Source organism: Bubalus kerabau, chromosome 14, assembly GCF_029407905.1.
Source record: "Bubalus kerabau isolate K-KA32 ecotype Philippines breed swamp buffalo chromosome 14, PCC_UOA_SB_1v2, whole genome shotgun sequence".
Lineage (NCBI taxonomy): Eukaryota > Metazoa > Chordata > Mammalia > Artiodactyla > Bovidae > Bubalus > Bubalus kerabau.
The window spans coordinates 74,367,927-74,389,104 of NC_073637.1; positions in this window are offsets into that span (position 1 = coordinate 74,367,927).

Below are 21,178 nucleotides of genomic sequence, written 5' to 3' on the forward strand. Positions count from 1 at the left end.
CAAAGTAATGTCTCTGCTTTTGAATATGCTATCTAGGTTGGTCATAACTTTTCTTCCAAGGAGTAAGCGTCTTTTAATTTCATGGCTGCAATCACCATCTGCAGTGATTTTGGAGCCCCAAAAAATAAAGTCTGACACTGTTTCCACTGTTTCCCCATCTATTTCCCATGAAGTGATGGGACCAGGTGCCACCCCAAAACCAATAGGATTTAAGCAACCATAATGTATTATTTCTTATGATCCTGTGGATCCAGAATTTGTACAGGGCTCAGTTAGTTGATTCTTCTGCTCCATCTGCCATTGGCTGAGGTCACTCCCTCGGGTAGTTTAACTGCCCCAGCGCTGGACTGAAACACCCAAGAAGACATTCATGTGTCTGGCATTTCCTTGCTCCTTCACATGGCTTTTCTCTCACTCTCCTCTCGTCTCCCTTCTCTCCTTCCTCTTCTTTCCACTCTCCTCTCTCTCTACGTGTCATCTTTCCTCATTCAACAGTCTTACCCAAGTTTCTGTACAGCATGGTGGCTGAATTCCCCAGAAGGAGGAAGTTGTCAGTCCTCTCAAAGGCTTGGCCCAAAACTGGCACAATCTCACTTCTGCTACACTCTGTTGATCGAAGTAAGTCTAAAGGCCATCCCTGACTGAAGAAGAGGAGAAACAGAATTTGTCCCAATAGGAGGAGGGGATGAATGAATGGCAGCCATATTTAGAAATTATCTCCATACTTTCTGAGAAATCAGTTGTCTATTTGAGCATGATAAGAAAATGTTTTAGTCACACAAAATATTATTATTTTCCTAATTTCATTCGTTATCACCATGGAGAATGGTGTGCTAAAAAATATTTGGTTTGTATAGTAAGCTTTTGGTACATCTATACATACCTGTCTATACTTCTTTTTAAAATTATTCTCAACTTTATAAGATCTTTTTTTGATGTAAAGTACAATAATCTCTGAAGAATGATTTCTAACATTGCTTCCCAGATAAACTAACTAAAAATCAAGCATATTGACTTTAATGTTCTGAAAAATAAGTTTAACTTTGAATTTGAAGAAGTTTAATCTATAGCTCTAAGTGGCTGAAGGGCTGGTACTAACAGTCTTTTCCTTTGGGCCTTTGTAAGATCTCAAAGAAACTTTATCATGCTGTGAAATGCATTATTCTCTAAGACCCATTGTGTGGGCTGATAAGACCAGAGTCCATTTGTTTTAAAAATATTCAGCCTTACTCTGCTCTCATTATTTCTCAAAAATACAAGGATTTAAGAGTTATTATTCCATGTTTGCGTCCTCTCAGTAGAGTTTCCAAGTCTTTTATGAGGTTAGGTTCAAAATTACTTCTAAATGTATTAATAATTAAATGATTTGTTTACAGGTTTTCTGTTGAAACAATTTTTGGTGCTTCTCCAAAAGAATAAAACCATGTAACAGAATATTCGTTGGCGCCAGACAGATTTGGGTTTAAAATTCTACTTTTAGGGCTTTTAGAATGGTATGGCCTTTACTCACTTTTAGAATGATAACAGGCTCACCTTTGGTGGTACGATGGATTAAAAAGATGTGTAAAATTTTTAGCTCAATTTTGAGACCTAACATTCAGTGGTATGGCTTTTGATATTAAATTCTTTCAAGTCCAGACTTTTGAATAAATGTCGTTTTTTTAATCAGGTTGCTTATCAAAATTCAGATATAAAAGTAATGGTTATTTCAACTTCCCTAAGCATCAGTGAGATAGGAGTTTTGATTAAGCTTTTCTTTTTCATTAGAAAGAATGTGTTTACAATCACTAGTTTTCCAAAATGCTCCTTGAAAAGGGGGTATTATAGTCAAATATATTGAGGAAATAAATATAATTAATAAAATTACTCTTAATTCTATCACAGAAAACCATAATATACATTAAACACTCTAAAATATTTTGTGTAAAATTAAGAAATATCCTTAAATTATTTAACAGCATTTTATAAATTTTAGCAAAATTTAAATGTATAATAGTAAAATTGAACCATAAGACTGAAAAATAATCAACTACTGTATAATCTATGTACTTTGAGATCTATTTTTTTTTTTTTACACAAGTGGCAGTAGCATTTCTATTGGAAGGTATCCAATAAACTTAATCTTACACTAAATGGCCAATTTGGAGAAGGAAATGGCAACCCACTGCAGTATTCTTGCCTGGAGAATCCCAGGGTGGAGGAGCCTGGTGGGCTGCCATCTATGGGGTCGCACAGAGTCAGACATACCTGAAGCGACTTAGCAGCAGCAGCAAATAGCCAATCGGTTCACGACAATTCAGGATCATTATTAAGAACGTCAGTTTCTATATTTATTCTCCTAATGAATTTCGATATATTGTGTAAGGTTGTCTGCCTTAAACTAAAAGGTCCCAGATTAGTATGCTTTAATAGTTGCTATCCATGTATATCTGAGATAAGATAGGTATAAATGTTGAAATATATTTTTATATATATATATGTGTGTGTTTATCTTTATGATGATCTCAGTTTTCTTGGTATGTCTGCTTAATAGTCTCCCCCCTCAACTCCATAATAATGTAGAAATTCAAGGAAAGAGATTTCCAGAAAAATTAAATGATCCTTCTTATTAAATCAATAACTTCAAGTGTATACTCACGAATTTATAATTTCTGCCCATAGCATGGTTTCCTAGCCCATGAAACAAAATAGCAATGCTTTATGGTCATTGTTTCTTTAATTCTGTATACTTCCCCCGCTTACTAAGGCATCACTTCAGAAGGCAAATGTTTTCTATTCTGATTCATCACAGTGCCTATTGGTGGTAGTGGCACTGTAGAACGGGATAGCTTAGCAGGTGAGCAACGTAGATAAATGTGAAGAAGAAAAAGAGACAAAGAAAGGAAGGAAAAGAAGGCAAAAAGGAGAGCAGGACAAAGAGAGAAGGGAGGAAGTGTCCAGGCTCATAACTCTTCTGAAGAAATCATCAGAAGTCTGCACATAACTAGCTAAGTGCCCTTTTCAGTTAAGAACCAAATAACAACTCCTGTGATGCAAGCTGATATGCAAAAAGACAACACCTAGATAATGAATATGTACAAATAAACTGTTAGTTTGCTTCTCTCATTAAAAGTGACCTCTTTGCTGGTAGGATCAGTGTCTTAACAGAGCATCCGGCACAAAGGTAGGTACTCTTCACATGTTTAAATGAATAATTTCATGAAGTATGTATTATAAAACATATGGTTTCATCTGGAAAAGGATGGTCAAGCAGTTAAAAAAAAAGGAAATACTTTAAGCAAACTTTGCATATTTCCCATGTTTAAGTACCCATTGAAGCTCTGCTGTCTTGATTTTTCCCGTCCGTGTTGTTTCGGATGAATCAGTGCCATAGCAGGGAGACTCCTTTAAAGTGCACCTCAAATGTGGAGACATCTTGCTCCCTAGAGCAAACAAACTTTTCCTTCAGTATGACAGAAGACATCAATTTTAAGGAAATATTTGGGTGAAACCTTTCATCCAAGGAATCAATTTAGCTATGTAGAAATAGCTACCCGCAAATGCATGCATCAATTTATTCTTTTTAGAGACGTTTGTCTAACACAGGTTAAATCAGAACAAGTCAACGAGGAAGCATATAAATTTGAATGACAAACAGAATACACTTCTCATTTTGTTGAGATTTTTCCATGAGATTAACATTAAAAAAAAAACTGCACACTCCATTTTTAAGAAAAAAGACTGTAGCTACTTCACAAACTTCACATATTAATTTTGCAATATTTTATGTGAGATAAAGCAAGATGAAAATTAAATATTAAGAGTTCAAGAGCAAGAAAGAGAATGTAATGGGCGGATATGGTTTTCTCCCTTCTTGGATGTCTTTAAAAAAAATTAATTTTCCAGAGATGGAAACATTGTCTCCCTAAGAGAACAGGATGCTTAATAACACTTTAAAAATACTGTAATTTAGCTAAAATAGAGAAGGAAAGGGGAAACAACTGAAAACTTCTCCATGGTAAAAGGAAGAGGGACAGAAAAATCACACACAGTACACTAGTTACAAGTTAAATCCTCTTAACTGATTTATTTTACCTTTTTTGTTGTTTTGTTTTGCTCAAGTAACCTATTTTAAAATGCATCCATGCATAGATTGCCCCTATTATTAATAGTAAATGTACATTTCAACCTGTCAAGTTTTTCTAGCTCCACTTTTCTAAGGTTTGTTTTTTTTTTTAAAGGAAAAAAAAATTTTAAAAGCAAAGGCATTTCCTAGGGCACATGCTGCCAGACACCCAGCATTTATCTTATCTCAGTTGATGACTTTCCTTTTATCCTGAAATGATTTGACAATGACTCTATGATTTCCTGTACAAATTACCCTTTGAAAGTGGCAGTGGCGCTTGGCAGCGATCTTCACTTAATTACTGAGTGGATTATTAGCATACGGCTCTCCCCCCCCTTTCATTTCTTTATATCTTCTAGATTGCGTTGACAGTTCCCTTTCATTGCCTGCTTTAACTCACTGAATACTAAACATTATGCAGATTGCAGCTGAGAAGTACCCAGGCTACTCTACAAACCCCTAGTCTGCACCAAAACCTTTTTGATGGAGAGTAATTTACAGGTCAGAAATCAATAGTGTGTCTGGAAAGTGCATTTGTGGGTTTTCTTAATTTAAATTGAGCAGTAATGTTCAAAAGTGAATATTCTTCTGCGATCTTTCTGAAAAACAATTAGTTTTGTTCCTTCCTTTAATATCCTCTGTCTTTAAATAGGCTGAGATCTTGAGATCTTATTTCTCTTAAACGCCTTTCCCTACCTAACCTGCCGGGAAGGGGTTAAAGAGCCCCTTTTTTAGAAGTGATACGTTTCACTCCTTATCTGTTTCTGAAGTCAGGGGCCTGATAAGCTGACCTTCTCTGCATGTGTAAAGCGTTATTTATTGTTTGCCAGGGCAAGACAAATGCAAATGATAAATTGCAAAGATGTCTTCGGCACTCTCAGAAGGAACCTTCTCTTCTGTCTTGGCTCCCATCTTTTGGCAAAAATTTGCACATATGTCAGGCATTCTCCATCCAGAGCTTTATCCCTTTCCCCCACCACCCCCCTCCCTGAACTGCATTCTAAAGCATCTTCCACATTTCTCAGGGTATAGGGACATGAACCCCGTCCCATTTCAGCCGTATGGTGTAGCTTAGTTTAGACGGGTGTTTTTTGTGTGTTTGTTTGTTTCCTCTTCTTGGGAGGAAAATACAATATCATACATGAGTGATTTCAGGACTTGGTGGAAGTGACACCAAAGCAATAGGAGTCAGCGCGGGTGAGGAGAACAGCTGGGTGCTGACTGTGGCATCTCCATTCCAGGACCATCAACCACCAGCTTTATTCTTCTCCTGTTACATCTGCTATGAAATTTGGGTCTTCCAGGTGGCAGCCCAACATGCTGTCCAGTGCTATCAGGCCATTTAAATGCTTTGAGCTAATGCTGCATATCCATTTTCTAAACAAGTTAGCAGATACCATATGCAGCAATTAAAGTTTTATTGAGTGGTGCCTGCTTACCATACTGAATTTGGATTGGCTACCATCTGTCTCAAAGCCTGTGGTACCATCCCTGTTGCTTGAGAGAGCATTTGTAAGGATAGAAGATTTTTTCTCAACTTCTGAAGAAGCTGCTCGCATTATTTTTTATATGCAAGCCCACAAAAGTGGAATCGGTACAAGAAAAATACCAGACAATTAGAAGTTAGGATTGAATACATGTTTTTGAGTAGTATTGTCCACCACCCCAGAAAAACAGAATCTTGTAGCTTCCAGCCTGGCCATTTTTAGTATATATGTCTTGCTAAATATGTTATTTTCCAGACATACCTTCTATGGGAAACCCAATGAATCAAAATTAAGACTACACAAAGGACATGAATATTATTTTGCGTTTGTAAGAATTAAGCATTCATTCTTGTTTTCTAGGAAAACTTTACCTGGAACCACAGAGGAAAATTAAAATATAAATTTTACATTTTACTCACTGTACGGGTAAAAATTCTGTGGAGACAGCTATTTAAGATCAATCAGAGCTAAACAAAGGGCTTTGAAGAAAGCATTTATTAAAATTTAAGTGACGCCTAAATACTTGAGCTGTGATGGTTTACTAATACATTAATATTTGATGTTTTCCCAGGCATTTTTATCACTGTATCTTTGACCTTCATGAATGCTGAGACAGAAAAACATATGATAGTGAAATTAAAAACCTCTTCAAAATTTTTAAATTCCCTGAGTGTTAGTGTAGTCTAATAGAATAAAGACTGGAGACCAAATCTGTTGACAAACTCTTGATTGCATAATCTTGGATATATTGTTTGATATTTCTGTGGACAATTTTCTCCATGGGAAAAATGAGAATAGTGCAACCCTATTGATTCTATTCTTTTTAATACTAACTTGAAAATTTCTGAGCTGAGGCTTTGAATCTTTAAAACACATAGCTGATAAGTGAAGAGAGAAATAGCTGTAGTTTTGTACTGGCTTTTATTACATCATATGGTGATTGTTCAGTAGGGCTTCCTCCCTATTCAGGTGCTGGTGAGCAATGTCAAATTTCATGAGTGACAAGTTCATAGCATTGTAGGCTTAAACCTCGCCTACTTAGAGGAAATGTGACATATTTGAACAAAAACACTGACTGTGATTCAGGAGACCTGTTTGCTCACCTCAGTTCTACTCTTCACTAGCTAGGAGAATAATCAGTTTGAGTTCTTTGGCCTGTTCTGTAAAATGGAGCTCAAAATCCATGTCCACTTCTTTAGGTTATTGTGAGACAAAAGAGTTTGTAAGAGCTCTGTAAATAACGGTTGAAATATGAAATGAAAATAGTACTTTCAAATTGTAAAGTGCCGTCACAAATCATACCCATCTTTCAACTGAAGGTGAAATGTCATATCTTTAAATATTAAGGATCTTCCATCCTGAACCCAATAAGTAATGTATTTGTACCTGTCTAAAGACATTGTTCTCTAATTCTTATAACCTAAGAGAAAATATTCACAAAACCCTCTAATCATATTTGCTATTTGGTGTATGTGGTCTATGGAACTGAAGTTTCAGCATCACATGGGAACTTTTCAGTTGAGTTCAGTTCAGTGGCTCAGTCGTGTCCGACTCTTTCTGACCCCATGAATTGCGGCACGCCAGGACTCCCTGTCCATCACCAACTCCCCGAGTTCGCCCAAACTCATGTCCATCGAGTCAGTGATGCCATCCAGCCATCTCATCCTCTGTCATTCCCTTCTCCTCCTGCCCCCAATCCCTCCCAGCATCAGAGTCTTTTCCAGTGACTCAACTTTTCGCATGAGGTGGCCAAAGTATTGGCGTTTCAGCTTTAGCATCAGTACTTCCAAAGAACACCCAGGAGTGATCTCTCAGAAATTGCAAATTTGAAGTCTCTCCCAAACCTACTATATCAGATATGCATTTAACAAGATCATCAAGTGAGTTGAATGAGCATTAATGTTTGAGACAAACTGCTCTTACAACGGCACCCGACTCCAGTACTCTTGCCTGGAAAATCCCATGGACGGAGGAGCCTGGTGGGCTGCAGTTCATAGGGTCGCAAAGAGTCAGAAATGACTGAGCGACTTCTCTTTCACTTTTCACTTTCATGCATTGGAGGAAGAAATGGCAACCCACTCCAGTATTCTTGCCTGGAGAATCCCAGGGATGGAGGGGCCTGGTGGGCTGCTGTCTATGGGGTCACACAGAGTCGGATACGACTGAAGCGACTTAGCAGCAGCAGCAGCAGCTCTTACAATAATTCTGATTCTTAGGAAATTTCTCATTTTTTAAAAAAATTAGAATATTTGCTTATAAAGATATTGTGAGACTTTAAAGATTACTAGCACAACCCTATCAAGAATAAAGACAATAAATCTAAACCAGGATTCATGTGATTTGCTTAAGATTAAATGTCTGGTTGATTCATTTATTTGTTCATCCAGCAATTACTGGGTGCCTATTGTGAACCGCACTCTGTCCTAGGCATGGAGGATTCTATTTAGAATAAAACAGGACACCCAGTATCAGAGGGCTTGTAATCTGCTGGGGGAAGATGAAAGCTTCCACTCCTGTCCAGTCTTCCTTAGTCATACCACAGAACTCTTCTCTAAGAGATGTCTGATCCTGCCTAATAATTCATCCTTACCACTGTCTTGGAGAAGGAAATGGCAACTCACTCCAGTATTCTTGCCTGGAGAATGCCAAGGACAGAGGAGCCTGATGGGCTACATGTATGGAGTTGCAAGAGTCAGACACAACTTAGCAACTAAACCACCACCACCACTGTCTTAAATCTATTCCAGACTCACATATTTATTTATCCCCACTGCTTTGACATTGGAAAACCTCTGCCCAATGAATTTGATGAAATCAAGTATCATTCTTTGGTTACTCACATATAAAAGAAAAATGGTTTATTGATGAGCATTGTGTCATAACACTGGCAGATACATCTTATGGTATGTGCTTTTCACCTATTCTCCAACCCATGCTCACCCTTAACGTAGAATTAATATTATTATCAATAACAAAAATAACATATATTGAAACCTCACCATGTGCCAGGCATGAGTCTCAGCGTGCCACTTGTATTTTCTCGTTTGATCATTACATCTGTTCCATGACATAAACATCATCCCCTTTTTACAGATGAAGTAACTGAGACATGGAAAAAATTGAGTAAAATAGCGATAGAAATATATTGGAACACTGGGTATTCTGACTTCAGAAGCCTACCTATGTATATAAAACCTTAAGGAAATTATTGTGACTTTTGGAATAATTTCCAACAGGATAGGTTGTCTCTAATTGCATATTCTTTTCTTTTTGTCCTGAAGCTGGCAGACCTCCCACTGATGACAATGGGAGATCTAGACACATTAGTCCCAAGTAGCTCTTTCAAAAGAATTAAACAACGTGATGAAGATCTTAAACTTAATTAAAGTACTTTCATTTTCCTGACTGAAAGGTCAGTAGAAGCAAAGAGGAACTGCAGTTTCAATTATTTATTGACTGCACAGTGTTCTTCCTTCATGAACAGCAATTTGCTAATTTTTATAACTATGAATGTCTTGTAATAATTTTCTTTATTACACAACATTGGATGAATGCCCACGTTGCTCTCTTGCATTTTCACTGTAATGGTTTCTTCAAGTATGTGCTTCTTGTCTCTCCTGTTGCACACGCTCATCATTGGGTCATTTGTCTGTAAGTGATCTAAACGTGTATTTAGATCTCAACGGCCAATTAGACGTTCACACCAAGGCCTGGTCATTCAAGTCAAAAGGGTGACTCTAACATTGGTCTAAGAGTTTTCTGGCAACCATTTAGTTTCTCATTACTGCTTCACTTTCACAATTGGACTCGAATGCTGCTTGGACAGAAGCCAAGTCTACAGAAGAGTAAATGATCTGAATCTAGTGAGTTACACATCAAAGTACCTTGTGTGTTGTCAGTATGGAAGAATGTAGTGGTCACTTGGTCTATAATTTCTAAATGCTTGTAGTCTTTTTTTCACTCCTTCCTGTTCCATTTATTAGTATCCCTAGAGAGGATGAGCTCAGAAATTGTGTTAAATAGCTGAGTATTGATGCTCTTAATAAAGCTTTATAATGCTGAAAATATTAATATAAAATAAAGCCTGAGGTTTATCTATACTTTCATTTGTCATATTCTTCATGACCTGAGGCAATCAAGTACTGCATGCTTTATTGTCAGGATCTCCTCAACATTAGAACATGAAAAGAATGTGTTTAGTTATGTATTGTTCATTTGAAATAGACACATTCTAGAACCTTACTATATTACTGTTTATCCCTCTCGTGAAAAATTCCTCTGAAAGCCTGGGCCAGTTCCAAGAGGATTATGTAATTAAACACCTAAAGATCTTCTTATAGTTGTACCAAAAGTAGTCTCCTGGTATATGCCCCAAAGTCATATTGTGTATAGAGGCTCCAAGCAATTCCTTTCAATGAGCTAAAGATACCGGTCCATAATCAGTGTTTCCACGCTTTGGCCACTGCTTCCAAAGCTTGCCATTGATTGCAACTTTGCCCTTGGCTCTACAGATAGTTTTACTCTGATCTTTTGTTGCCAGTTTGATTTGTGGCTACATAGATCTCTCAACAATGTGGAAATATGTTGCATTACTTCAAAATCTTCTTTGAAAAATTTCTGTTCACCTGGATGCAATCTCATATTCTTTCAACAATAATTTACTAAGTATATGCTCTAAGAGATACCAAAAACACTCATGATAAAAATCCTTAACAATATCCATTGACTAAAATATATTATCAAAACTTCTTAGACTTGTATTAGAATCTCTAAGATTCTCCAGGATCTGGTAACCACCTGTTTTTATAGTTGGAATTCCAATTTCTTCCTACCTCCAACTCTCCCCTTTAATCAATCTGAGTTACTCTCTGTGTGAAATAGTAAAATAAAACACAAGGAAGACCTAAGCTGACAGGATGCATTAGTGGCTCACTCACACTGATTAGCAAGTTTGGGAAGCAGTCCGTGACTGTGAGGGCCTGTGAGCAGAGTGAGCTCTGGGAACTGGTGAGTATGCTGCAGTGCTCCTATGTGACTTTTTAGATGAGACTAGGTGACAAACTGGCTGATCTTCTCAGCCCCTAGAACTCAGTGATTTCATCAGCATCTCTTCTTCAGTCATTCAGTCCCATCTGACTCTTGGTGACCCCATGGACTGCAGCACGCTAGCCCTCCCTGTCCATCACCAACCCCCAGAGCTTAGTCAAACTCATGTCCATCGAGTCAGTAATACCATCCAACCATCTCATCCTCTGTGGTTCCCTTCTCCTCCTGCCCTCAGTCTTTCCCAGTATCAGGGTCTTTTCCAGTGAGTCAGTTCTTTGCATCAGGTGACCAAAGTATTAGAATTTCAGCTTCAGCATCAGTCCCTCCAATGAATATTCAGGACTGATTTTCTTTAGCATTGACTGGTTGGATCTCCTTGCAGTCCAAGGGACTCTCCAGAGTCTTCTCCAACACCACAGTTCAAAAGCATCAATTCTCTGGTGCTCAGCCTTCCTTATGGTTCAACTCTCACATCCATATATGACTACTGGAGAAACCATAGCTTTGACTATACGACCTTTGTTGGCAAAGTAATGTCTCTGCTTTTTAATACACTGTCTAGGTTTGTAACAGCTTTTCTTCCAAGGAGCAAGCATCTCTAGGGGATGGAATATTGGGAGGAGCCTCAGAAAGTAGGCTGGGGCCTCCTTGGCTCATATGCCTCTTTCCTTCTACCATGACTTTGATTTTATTCTAAGAATCTCTTAAATTTCCTCATACAGATATTCTTTATGAATTCAGATTGTACCTAATAATAGAAAGCATGCTTTTTACAGAATATGTATTACTGCAGCTTTGATTAGGCATGAGTTTGATTTGTGTAATTATGATTTTTGCTCTAGGGCATGGCACTCCATACATTTCAAATCCCACAGTACCACTCCTTGCCTTTCCTTGATTTGCTTTCCTTAACCCTCACTGACCAGTGCAGGACAATCTCCAGCCTTACCCTTCCCACTCTGTTTTCAGTGATCGACTTACCCATGAGTGAGGTCATGACACCTAATGGCAATAAAGAATGTGCACCTCAAACTCTACATGTTCATTATCAAAGTACAATTGATCCTTGGACAACATAGGCTTGAACTGCAGGGGCCCACTTACATGCAGATTTTTTTTTTCAATAGTAAATACTAGTACATTGTCCTATACTGGTTGACTCCAAGGATGGGAAACCATAAATATGGAAGAATCAGTTATATGAAGGGCAGACTATAAGTCATAAGCACATTTTCAACTGTAGGGCAAGTCAGAGCCCCCCACCCCAGCATTGTTCAAGAGTCAACTGTATCTGCTTATCATTCCTGTTCCCTCTTGATAAATAGAAAGACTTTTACTCACTTCAAATTAGAAATTTCTTTCACCTTTATGAATTATGTTCAAGTCTCATCAATTCTTGTCTGAAAAACTGAAGCAGAATCCCAAGCTCAAAAGAGGAAAGCAGAAAAAATATAAGCCTCTGTGGAATTTTTGGACAATATAAATTTTCAGACAATATATGGATAAATATATGAATTATATAATTATATATCCAAGTCTTATCAATTATCTTTCTCAAGTATCTCTTGAATTTGAATTGGTCACTACCTCACCACAACTACTTTTAGCTAACCATAAAATCTTTCTTCTGGAATAATGTAATAGGGTAGACATCACCCACTTACCTCTTTCGTTTTCTTCTTTTTTAGAATTCATGTGTCCTTTACCCAGATGGTCATCAGATGTCTCTCTGAATCATGACCACAATCATGTTTAACTATCACCTTTAATATATAGCTACACTCAGTCCTCCATGGCCTCACCCTGAACTGCTCCACATACTGGAAGAACTCATGGAGGGTGGGGGGAGCATTCAACTGATCATGTCTCTATACCTTTCCCTTATTCTTCTGCTTCTGCCTAAATGTCCTCACCACTTTGTCTTCCTGAAAAACTTCCCCTCATTTTTCTAGATCAGGTTCAAATATCATCTCCTTTGTGAAATGATCCTGATTATATCTTATAATATCATGCCTTCCTCTCCTTTACATACACTTAAAATATGTTTTGTATGTCTCTACATTTCTGTTCATAAGGCAAAGAAAGTGATTTGAAAACAGTGCTACCAGGTTTCTTACCATTAGCATCTTTAATCAAATAATATGTGATTAGAGGTTTCACAGCCAACATTTAAGACCCACTGCACTGCAAGCCATTCTCATCAGAATTATGTCTTCCTCAGATAGTCATCTGTTCAGGTTCCAAGGTGTCCTAAATGGGAATAAGAGCTGCTGGGAAGACATATGGAGTTTGTTGAGCTGGGCACACACACACACACACACACACAAAACCAAATCCATTTGTTATTGGCAATTCAAAAGTTATATGTCTTCCAGATGACTTTTAGATTTTTTCCCCCTACTTTACCCTTTTGAGCTTGTGCTTCCACTTCATCTTCTCAGATAATAATCACCATCAACCAATAATATCAATTTTTGCAGGTGACTGAAACTTCTTCATGTATACCAAGCACTGTGTAAGTTCTACAGGGATATAGTAGCCCTAAATTTTGAGTGAGAAACCCAGAAGTGAACTTGACCATACAAGGAATAGAAACAGTGAATGATAAACAATGGTTAGTCTGTCCAACTCCAAAGCCATTGCTCCTAGCCACACCACTGTGCGCTTCCTTGAATCAACCATTAACTAAAGAGCCTTAATTTAAAAAATTCTTATTCATAATCTCTGAGTAAATACCTCTTGTCACCTTTGTCTTGATGGCAGAGACCCAGTGACGTACTGGGAACTCCCTGGAAAGCTTATCACACTGACTGTCATGTTAAACAGGCTCATATAAGACACTCAAGATATTTCTACAAAAGCCAGGCAGTATTATTTGAAACTTCACAGACATTTGAACCATTTTACTATGTTGTAGCATTTAAGTCAGTTTGCGCTTAAGGCTATTTTGCCATCTTTTTTGTTTGGTGAGTATGTTTGGAAAAATCTTAAAATATGGTCATAAGTCTTATTTAATCTAAAAGCATAAGGAAAAGGAGACTTTAATGACATTTTCTCTCTTTTTTTAAAAAAACTTTATCACAGTTGATTTCAAACACTGACAAAAGTAAAGAGAATATCATAGTAAATTCTAATGCTCCATATGTAAAATAGATAGCCAACGGGAATTTGCCCTATGGCTCAGGAAACTCAACAGGGCTCGATATCAACCTACAGGGGTGGGATGGGAATGGAGATGGGAGGGACATTCAAAAGGAAGGGGATACATGTATACCTATGGCTGATTCATGTTGAGGTTTGACAGAAAATAACAAAATTCTATAAAGCAATTATCCTTCATTAAAAATTAAGTAAATTTTTTTAAGAATGAAAAAAAAAATTCTAAAGCTCCTCTCCCACAGCTTTCAGTTCAGTTCAGTTCAGTTCAGTCGCTCAGTCGTGTCCAACTCTTTGTGACCCCATGAATCGCAGCACGCCAGGCCTCCCTGTCCATCACCAACTCCCGGAGTTCACTCAAACTCATGTCCATCGAGTCGGTGAAGCCATCCAGCCATCTCATCCTCTGTCATCCCCTTCTCCTCTTGCCCCCAATCCCTCCCAGCATCAGAGTCTTTCCAATGAGTCAACTCTTTGCATGAGGTGGCCAAAGTATTGGAGTTTCAGCTTTAGCATCAGTCCTTCCAATGAACACCCAGGACTGATCTCCTTTAGGATGAACTGGTTGGACCTCCTTGCAGTCCAAGGGACTCTCAAGAGTCTTCTCCAACACCACAGTTCAAAAGCATCAGTTCTTCGATACTCAGCTTTCTTCACAGTCCAACTCTCACATCCATACATGACCACAGGAAAAACCATACCCTTGACTAGACGGACCTTTGTTGGCAAAGTAATGTCTCTGCTTTTGAATATGCTATCTAGGTTGGTCATAACTTTCCTTCCAAGGAGTAAGCGTCTTTTAACTTCATGGCTGCAATCACCATCTGCAGTGATTTTGGAGCCCCCCAAAATAAAGTCTGCCACTGTTTCCACTGTTCCCCCATCTATTTCCCATGAGGTGATGGGACTGGATGCCATGATCTTAGTTTTCTGAATCTTGAGCTTTAAGCCAACTTTTTCACTCTCCTCTTTCACTTTCATCAAGAGGCTTTTGAGTTCCTCTTCACTTTCTGCCATAAGGGTGGTGTCGTCTGCATATCTGAGGTTATTGATATTTCTCCTGGCAATCTTGATTCCAGCTTGTGCTTCCTCCAGCCCACAGCTTTAGCATTCATCAACTCTTGTTTCACCTATAACTTCTGTTTCTCCCCTCACTGAGTTATCTTGAAGAAAATCTCAGATATATCGTTTCATTTATATGCATTTTAGAACTTATTAGTAACTTTCTTAATGGGAATACTATTATCTACATTTAAAATATTAACAATAATTCCTTATTGACATAAAATATGCAGTCAGTGTTCAGATTTCTTCAAAGTTTGCCTCATATGTACTATTTTCACAGTTGGATTTCTTCTAATTAGAATTCACAGAAGGTGCATAATTTTTATTTAATTAATATGTACTCCTAAGTCTCTTAATCTATTTTCCATTCTTTCTCCTTATTTTTTTTTTTTTTGCAGTTTATTTTCTGAAAAATCTTATCTTTTTGTCCTGTAAATTTGCCTTCATTTTCGAATTTGCTGATTATATCCCCTTAGGGCCATTTAGTAGATTCCTCTGCTCTTTGCATTTTCCATACTCTGGTGGATAAATCTAGGGGCTTAACTTAATAGGGTTTGATTTTCTTTTTAGGACGTGACTGCTTCATTGTAGTTAGTACTTATTATTAGATGTTAATAAGTTATGCTTATTATTAGATGTTTCATTGCCTTGTTGTTTTATTGTTGTTGTTTAGTCCCTAAGTTGTGTCAGACTCTTTGTGACTCCATGTAGCCCGCCAGGCCCCTCTGTTCATTGGCTCAGTATATCTTAATTCATCCCTTCGTTGTCTAGGGCAATCCTCTTCAAGGCTCTTGAGCCTTGTGACAGAATCCCAGTTGTCTTTCACAGGGTCCTCGTTTTCTGGCACAAGATGTTTCAGACTCATCTTGTAACTTTCAGTATTCACCCTTTGAATCAGCTGCTTGTCTAGGAAGCCCATTTTGAAGGAAGAAGTCATGTTTTTTTATAGGCCACAATATAGCATCTAAATTATCTCCAGATCTTTTTACCAGACAGAGGTGTTTTTTTTGTTGTTGTTATTAAAATGTTCTAATTGCTTGCTTGATTTACATCATGTATGTAATATATAATGGGCTTCCACGGTGTCATTAGTGTTAAAGAACCTGCCTGCAAATGCAGGAGACAGACATAGGCTTGATCCCCGGGTCAGGAAGATCCCCTGGAGGAGGAAATGGCAACCCACTCCTGTATTCTTGCCTGGAAAATCCCATGGACAGAGGAGCTTAGCAGGATAGAGTCCATAGGGTCGCAGAGTCAGACACAACTGAAGTGACAGCATGCATGTGCACACACACATAATATATAAATAATATATTTAATAATTTCAGAATAACAACAATTATAAGATGACTAAAAACTAATTTTTTTGCTTACTATCCCCTTATGATATACACCAGTAGAGAAATTTTTTTAAAAAAAGATAGAAATGAGCTTATTTACAAAACAGAAATAAAATCACCAAGTAGAAAATAAGCTTATGATTAAAGAAGGGGAGATAAGAATACATTGAGTTTGGAATCAGCATATATAAACTACTTTACATATTGAATAAAATAAATAAACTATAAGGGCCAATATATAGCACAAGGAACTATATTCAAATCATGTAATAGTCTATAATGGAAAATAATCTGAAAAATTATATATATATATACACATCACATTACTTTACACCTGAAACTAACACAGCATTGTAAATCAACTGTACTTCAATTTAAGAAAAAAGAGAGAGCGAGATTCCACCAGAGATAAGACTATATAGGCAATTAACTGAGTTTAACTTAACTTGAAAAAACTCTTTAGGTCTTAAATATACCATCAGCTCCACATAGAGTTTAGTTCTTTGTTTAATCGTGCTTTTAAATTTTAAACTCCATTTATATTTTTCATTTTAATGTACCTCTGTTACTGTGCTGGGCTGTGCTTAATCACTCTGTGCGACCCAATGGATTGTCGCAGGCCAGGCTCCTCTGTCCATAGGGATTCTCCAGACAAGAGGAGTAAGTTACCATGCCCTCCTCCAAGGGATCTTCCCAACCCAGGGATTGAACCCAGATATCCCGAACTGCAGGCAAATTCTTTACCAGCTGAGCTACCCAGGAAGCCCATATATTCACGTGAAAACAGAGTTCCAAAATCAAATTAGCCAACAGGGTATATTCAGGAAAGACTAGCTTCTATCTCTGTCTTTTCCCCCATGTTCTTTCTCTCCTTTTAGAGATAGCTATTGGGGTGATTTTATTTTATCCTGCACTTGGAGTACAATATGAAGCAACACAAAGTCTAGCAGAGTCATGTCAGAGAAAACACTGGTCATAGCAAATGCCGTTTTCCAACAAGCCAAGATGACTCTACACATGGACATCAGCAGATGGTCAAAACCTAAATTAGATTGATCATGTTCTTCGGGGCCAAAGATGGAGAAGCTCTATACTGGCAGCAAAAACAAAGCTTGGAGCTGACTCTGGCTCAGATAATCAGCTTCTTATTACAAAATTCAGACTTACTGAAAATGAGGAAAACCATTAGGTCATTCAGGTATGATCTAACTCTAATACCTTATAATTATACAGTGGAGGGGATGAATACATTCAAGAGATTAGATCTGGTAGTCAGAATGCCTGAAGAACTATGGACGAAAGTTTGTAACATTGTCAAAAACAATCCCAAAGGGGAAAAAAAATAAAATAACAGGAGGCAAAGTGGTTGTCTGAGCAGGCTTCAACAGTATGTAAACTGAGAACTTCCAGATGTTCCAGATGGATTTAGAAAAGGCAGAGAAACCAGAGATCAAATTGCCAGCATCCACTGGATCATAGAAAAAGCAAGAGTTCCAGAAAAACATCTACTTCTGCTTTATTGACTACGCCAAAGCCTTTGACTGTGTGGATCACAACAAACTGTGGAAAATTCTGAAAGAGATGGGAATACCAGACCACCTTGACCTCCCTCTTGAGAAACCTATATGCAGGTCAGGAAGCAACAGTCAGAACTGGACATGGAACAATAGACTGGTTCCAAATAGGAGAAGGAGTATGTCAAGGCTGTATATTGTCACCCTGCTTATTTAACTTATATGCATAGTACATCATGAGAAATGCTGGGCTAGAAGTAGCTGGAATCAAGATTGCCGGGAGAAATATCAATAATATCAGATATGCAGATGACACTACCCTTATGGAAGAAAGTGAAAAGGAATTGAAGAGCCTCTTGCTGAAAGTGAAAGAGGAGAGTGAAAAATCTAGCTTCAAATTCAACATTCAAAAAACTAAGATCATGGCATCCAGTCCCATCGCTACATGGCAAATAGATGGGGAAACAATGGAAACAGTGACAAACTTGATTTTCTTGGACTCCAAAATCACTGCAGCCATGAAACTAAAAGATGCTTGTTCTTGGAAGAAAAGCTATGATCAACCTAAACAGCTATTAAAAAGCAGAGACATTAGTTTGCAGACAAAGATCTGTCTAGTCAAAGCTATAGTTTTTCCAGTAGTCATGTATGGATATGAGAGTTGGACCATAAAGTTGAGCACCAAAGAATTGATGCTTTTTAACTGGTGTTGGAGAAGACTCTTGAGAGTCCCGTGGACTGCAAAGAGATCAAACCAGTCCATCCTAAAGGAAATCAGTCCTGAATATTCATTGGAAGGACTGATGCTGAAGCTGAATTCCACCTGATTTGAAGAACTGACTCATTGGGAAAAAAATCTGATGCAGGAAAATATTGAAGGCAGGAGGAGAAGGGGACAACAGAAGATGAGACGGTTGGGTGGCATCACCGACTCAAGGACATGAGTTTGAGAAGCTCTGGGAGTTGGTGATGGACAGGGAGGCCTGGTGTGCTGCAGTCCATGGGATTGCAGAGAGCTGGACACAACTGAGTGACTGAACTGAACTAAGGAGGCTTTACAATAGCTGAGGAAAGAAGAGAAGCAAAAGGCAAAGGAGAAAGGGAAAAATATACCCAATTGAATGCAGAGTTCCAGAGAATAACAAGGAGAGATAAGACGGCCTTCTTAAATGAGCAATGCAAAGAAATAGAGGAAAGCAAAAGAATGGGACAGACTAGAGATCTCCTCAAGAATATTGGAGATATCAAGAGAATGTTTCAGGCAAGGATGGGCATGATAAAGGTCAGAAACAGTAAAGACCTAAGAGAAGCAAAACAGAAGAACTATACAGAAAAGGTCTTAATGACCCAGACAATCACAGTGCTGTGGTCACTCACCTAAAGCCAAACATCCTAGAGTCTGAAGTCAAGAGGGCCTTAGGGAGCATTACTATTAACAAAGTTAATGGAGGTGTCAGAATTCCCATTGAGCTGTTTAAAATCCTAAAAGATGATGCTGTTAAAGTGCCACACTCAATATGTCAGGACTGGAAACGGTCAGTTTTCATTTCCATCCCAAAGAAGAGCAATGCCAAAGAATGTTCATAGTGCTACTGTACAATTGTGCTCATCTCACATACTAGCAAGGTTAATCCTTCAAACTATACTTCAGCATTACATGTACTGAGGACTTTCAGATGTACAGGCTGAGTTTCAAAGAGGCAGAGGAACCAGAGATCAAATTGCCAACATTTGTTGGATCATGGAGAAAGCAAGGGAGTTCCAGAAAAACGTTTGCTTTATTGATTTTGCTAAAGGCTTTGATTGTGTGGATCACAACACACTGTGGAAAATTCTTAAAGAGATGGGAGTACCAAACTACCTTAGCTGTCTTCTAAGAAATCTGTATGCAGGTCAATAAACACCAGTTAGAATTGGACACGAAATAACTGACTGGTTCAAAGTTGGGAAAGTAGTATGTCAAGGTTGTAAACTTACATGCAGAGCACCTCATATGAAATGCTGGGCTGGATGAATCACAAACTGGAATCAAGATTGCAGGGAGAGATATCAGTAGCCTCAGATATGCAGATGACACCACCCTTATGGCAGAAAGCAAAGAGGAAGATGCCAAATAGAAGGGGAACAAGTCTAAGCAGTAACAGATATTATTTTCTTTGGCTCCAAAATCACTGTGAACAGTGACTGCAGCCATGAAATTGAAAGATGCTAGCTCCTTGGAAGAAAGGTATGACAAACCTAGACAGCATATTTAAAACCAGAGATGTCACTTTGCTGGCAACATTTCATAGAGTCAAAGCTATGGTTTTTCTAGTAGTCATGCATGAATGTGAAAGCAATTATAAAGAAGGCTGAGAGCCAAAGAATTAATGCTTTCCAAATTTGGTGCTGGAGAAGACTCTTGAGAGTCCCTTGGACTGCAAGGAGATCAAACTAGTCAACTCTGAAGGAAATCGACCCTAAATATTCATTGGAAGGACTGATGCTGAAGCTGAAACTCCAGTACTTTGGCCACGCAATGTGAAAAGCCAATTCATTGGAAAAGACCCTGATAATGGGAAAGTTTGAAGGCAAAAGGAGAAGGGCAGGGCAGAGTATGAGATGGTTAGAGAGCATCACTGACTCAAAGGACATGAATGTGAAAAACTCCCAGAGATAATGGAGGACAGAAGAGTCTGATCTGATGCAGTCCATGGAGTCACAAACAGGCACACATAACTTAGCAACTGAACAGCAACATATTCTATCATTATGACTTTAAATTTAAGAAATGCAGATATATTCATGGATTTTTGAGATAGCAGATTATTATACATACTTTTCTCTGTTTTTTTTTCTTTACTTGACATATTCTAAAAATCATTCTGTAACAGTTTATAGGTATATTGTTTATCTTTTAATAGATGCACAGTATTTTATTTTATGGATGTATAGAGTTTATTAACTGGTTCCAATTATGACAAGTATTTAGATTATTTCCATTACTATTGCAAATACTGCTATAATCAATTGTCTTTCATTACTCTATCTTTGGAATATATTTCTAGAATTGGAATACCTGAGTCAGATGGTAAACACATATGGTAATTTTGTAAATATTGCCAAATTTCCACCAATGATATATGAGAGTGCCTTCTTCTCTGTAGCCTCACCAACAGGTTGTACATTTTTATGCCATGCAGAAATTTTGGGTCCTTTCCTCAATTGATTGTTTGATTGATTTTTACATAATATGTATCAATCTTTTTCTTTATAGACTTTGGATTTTGAGTCATAAGTCCATAAAGAAAAAGATTGATACATATTATGTAAAAATCAATCAAACAATCAATTGAGGAAAGGACCCCAAATTAGGAAAGTTTAGAAGGCAATGGCACCCCACTCCAGTACTCTTGCCTGGAAAATCCCATGGGTGGAGGAGCCTGGTAGGCTGCAGTCCATGGGGTTGCGAAGAGTTGGATACGA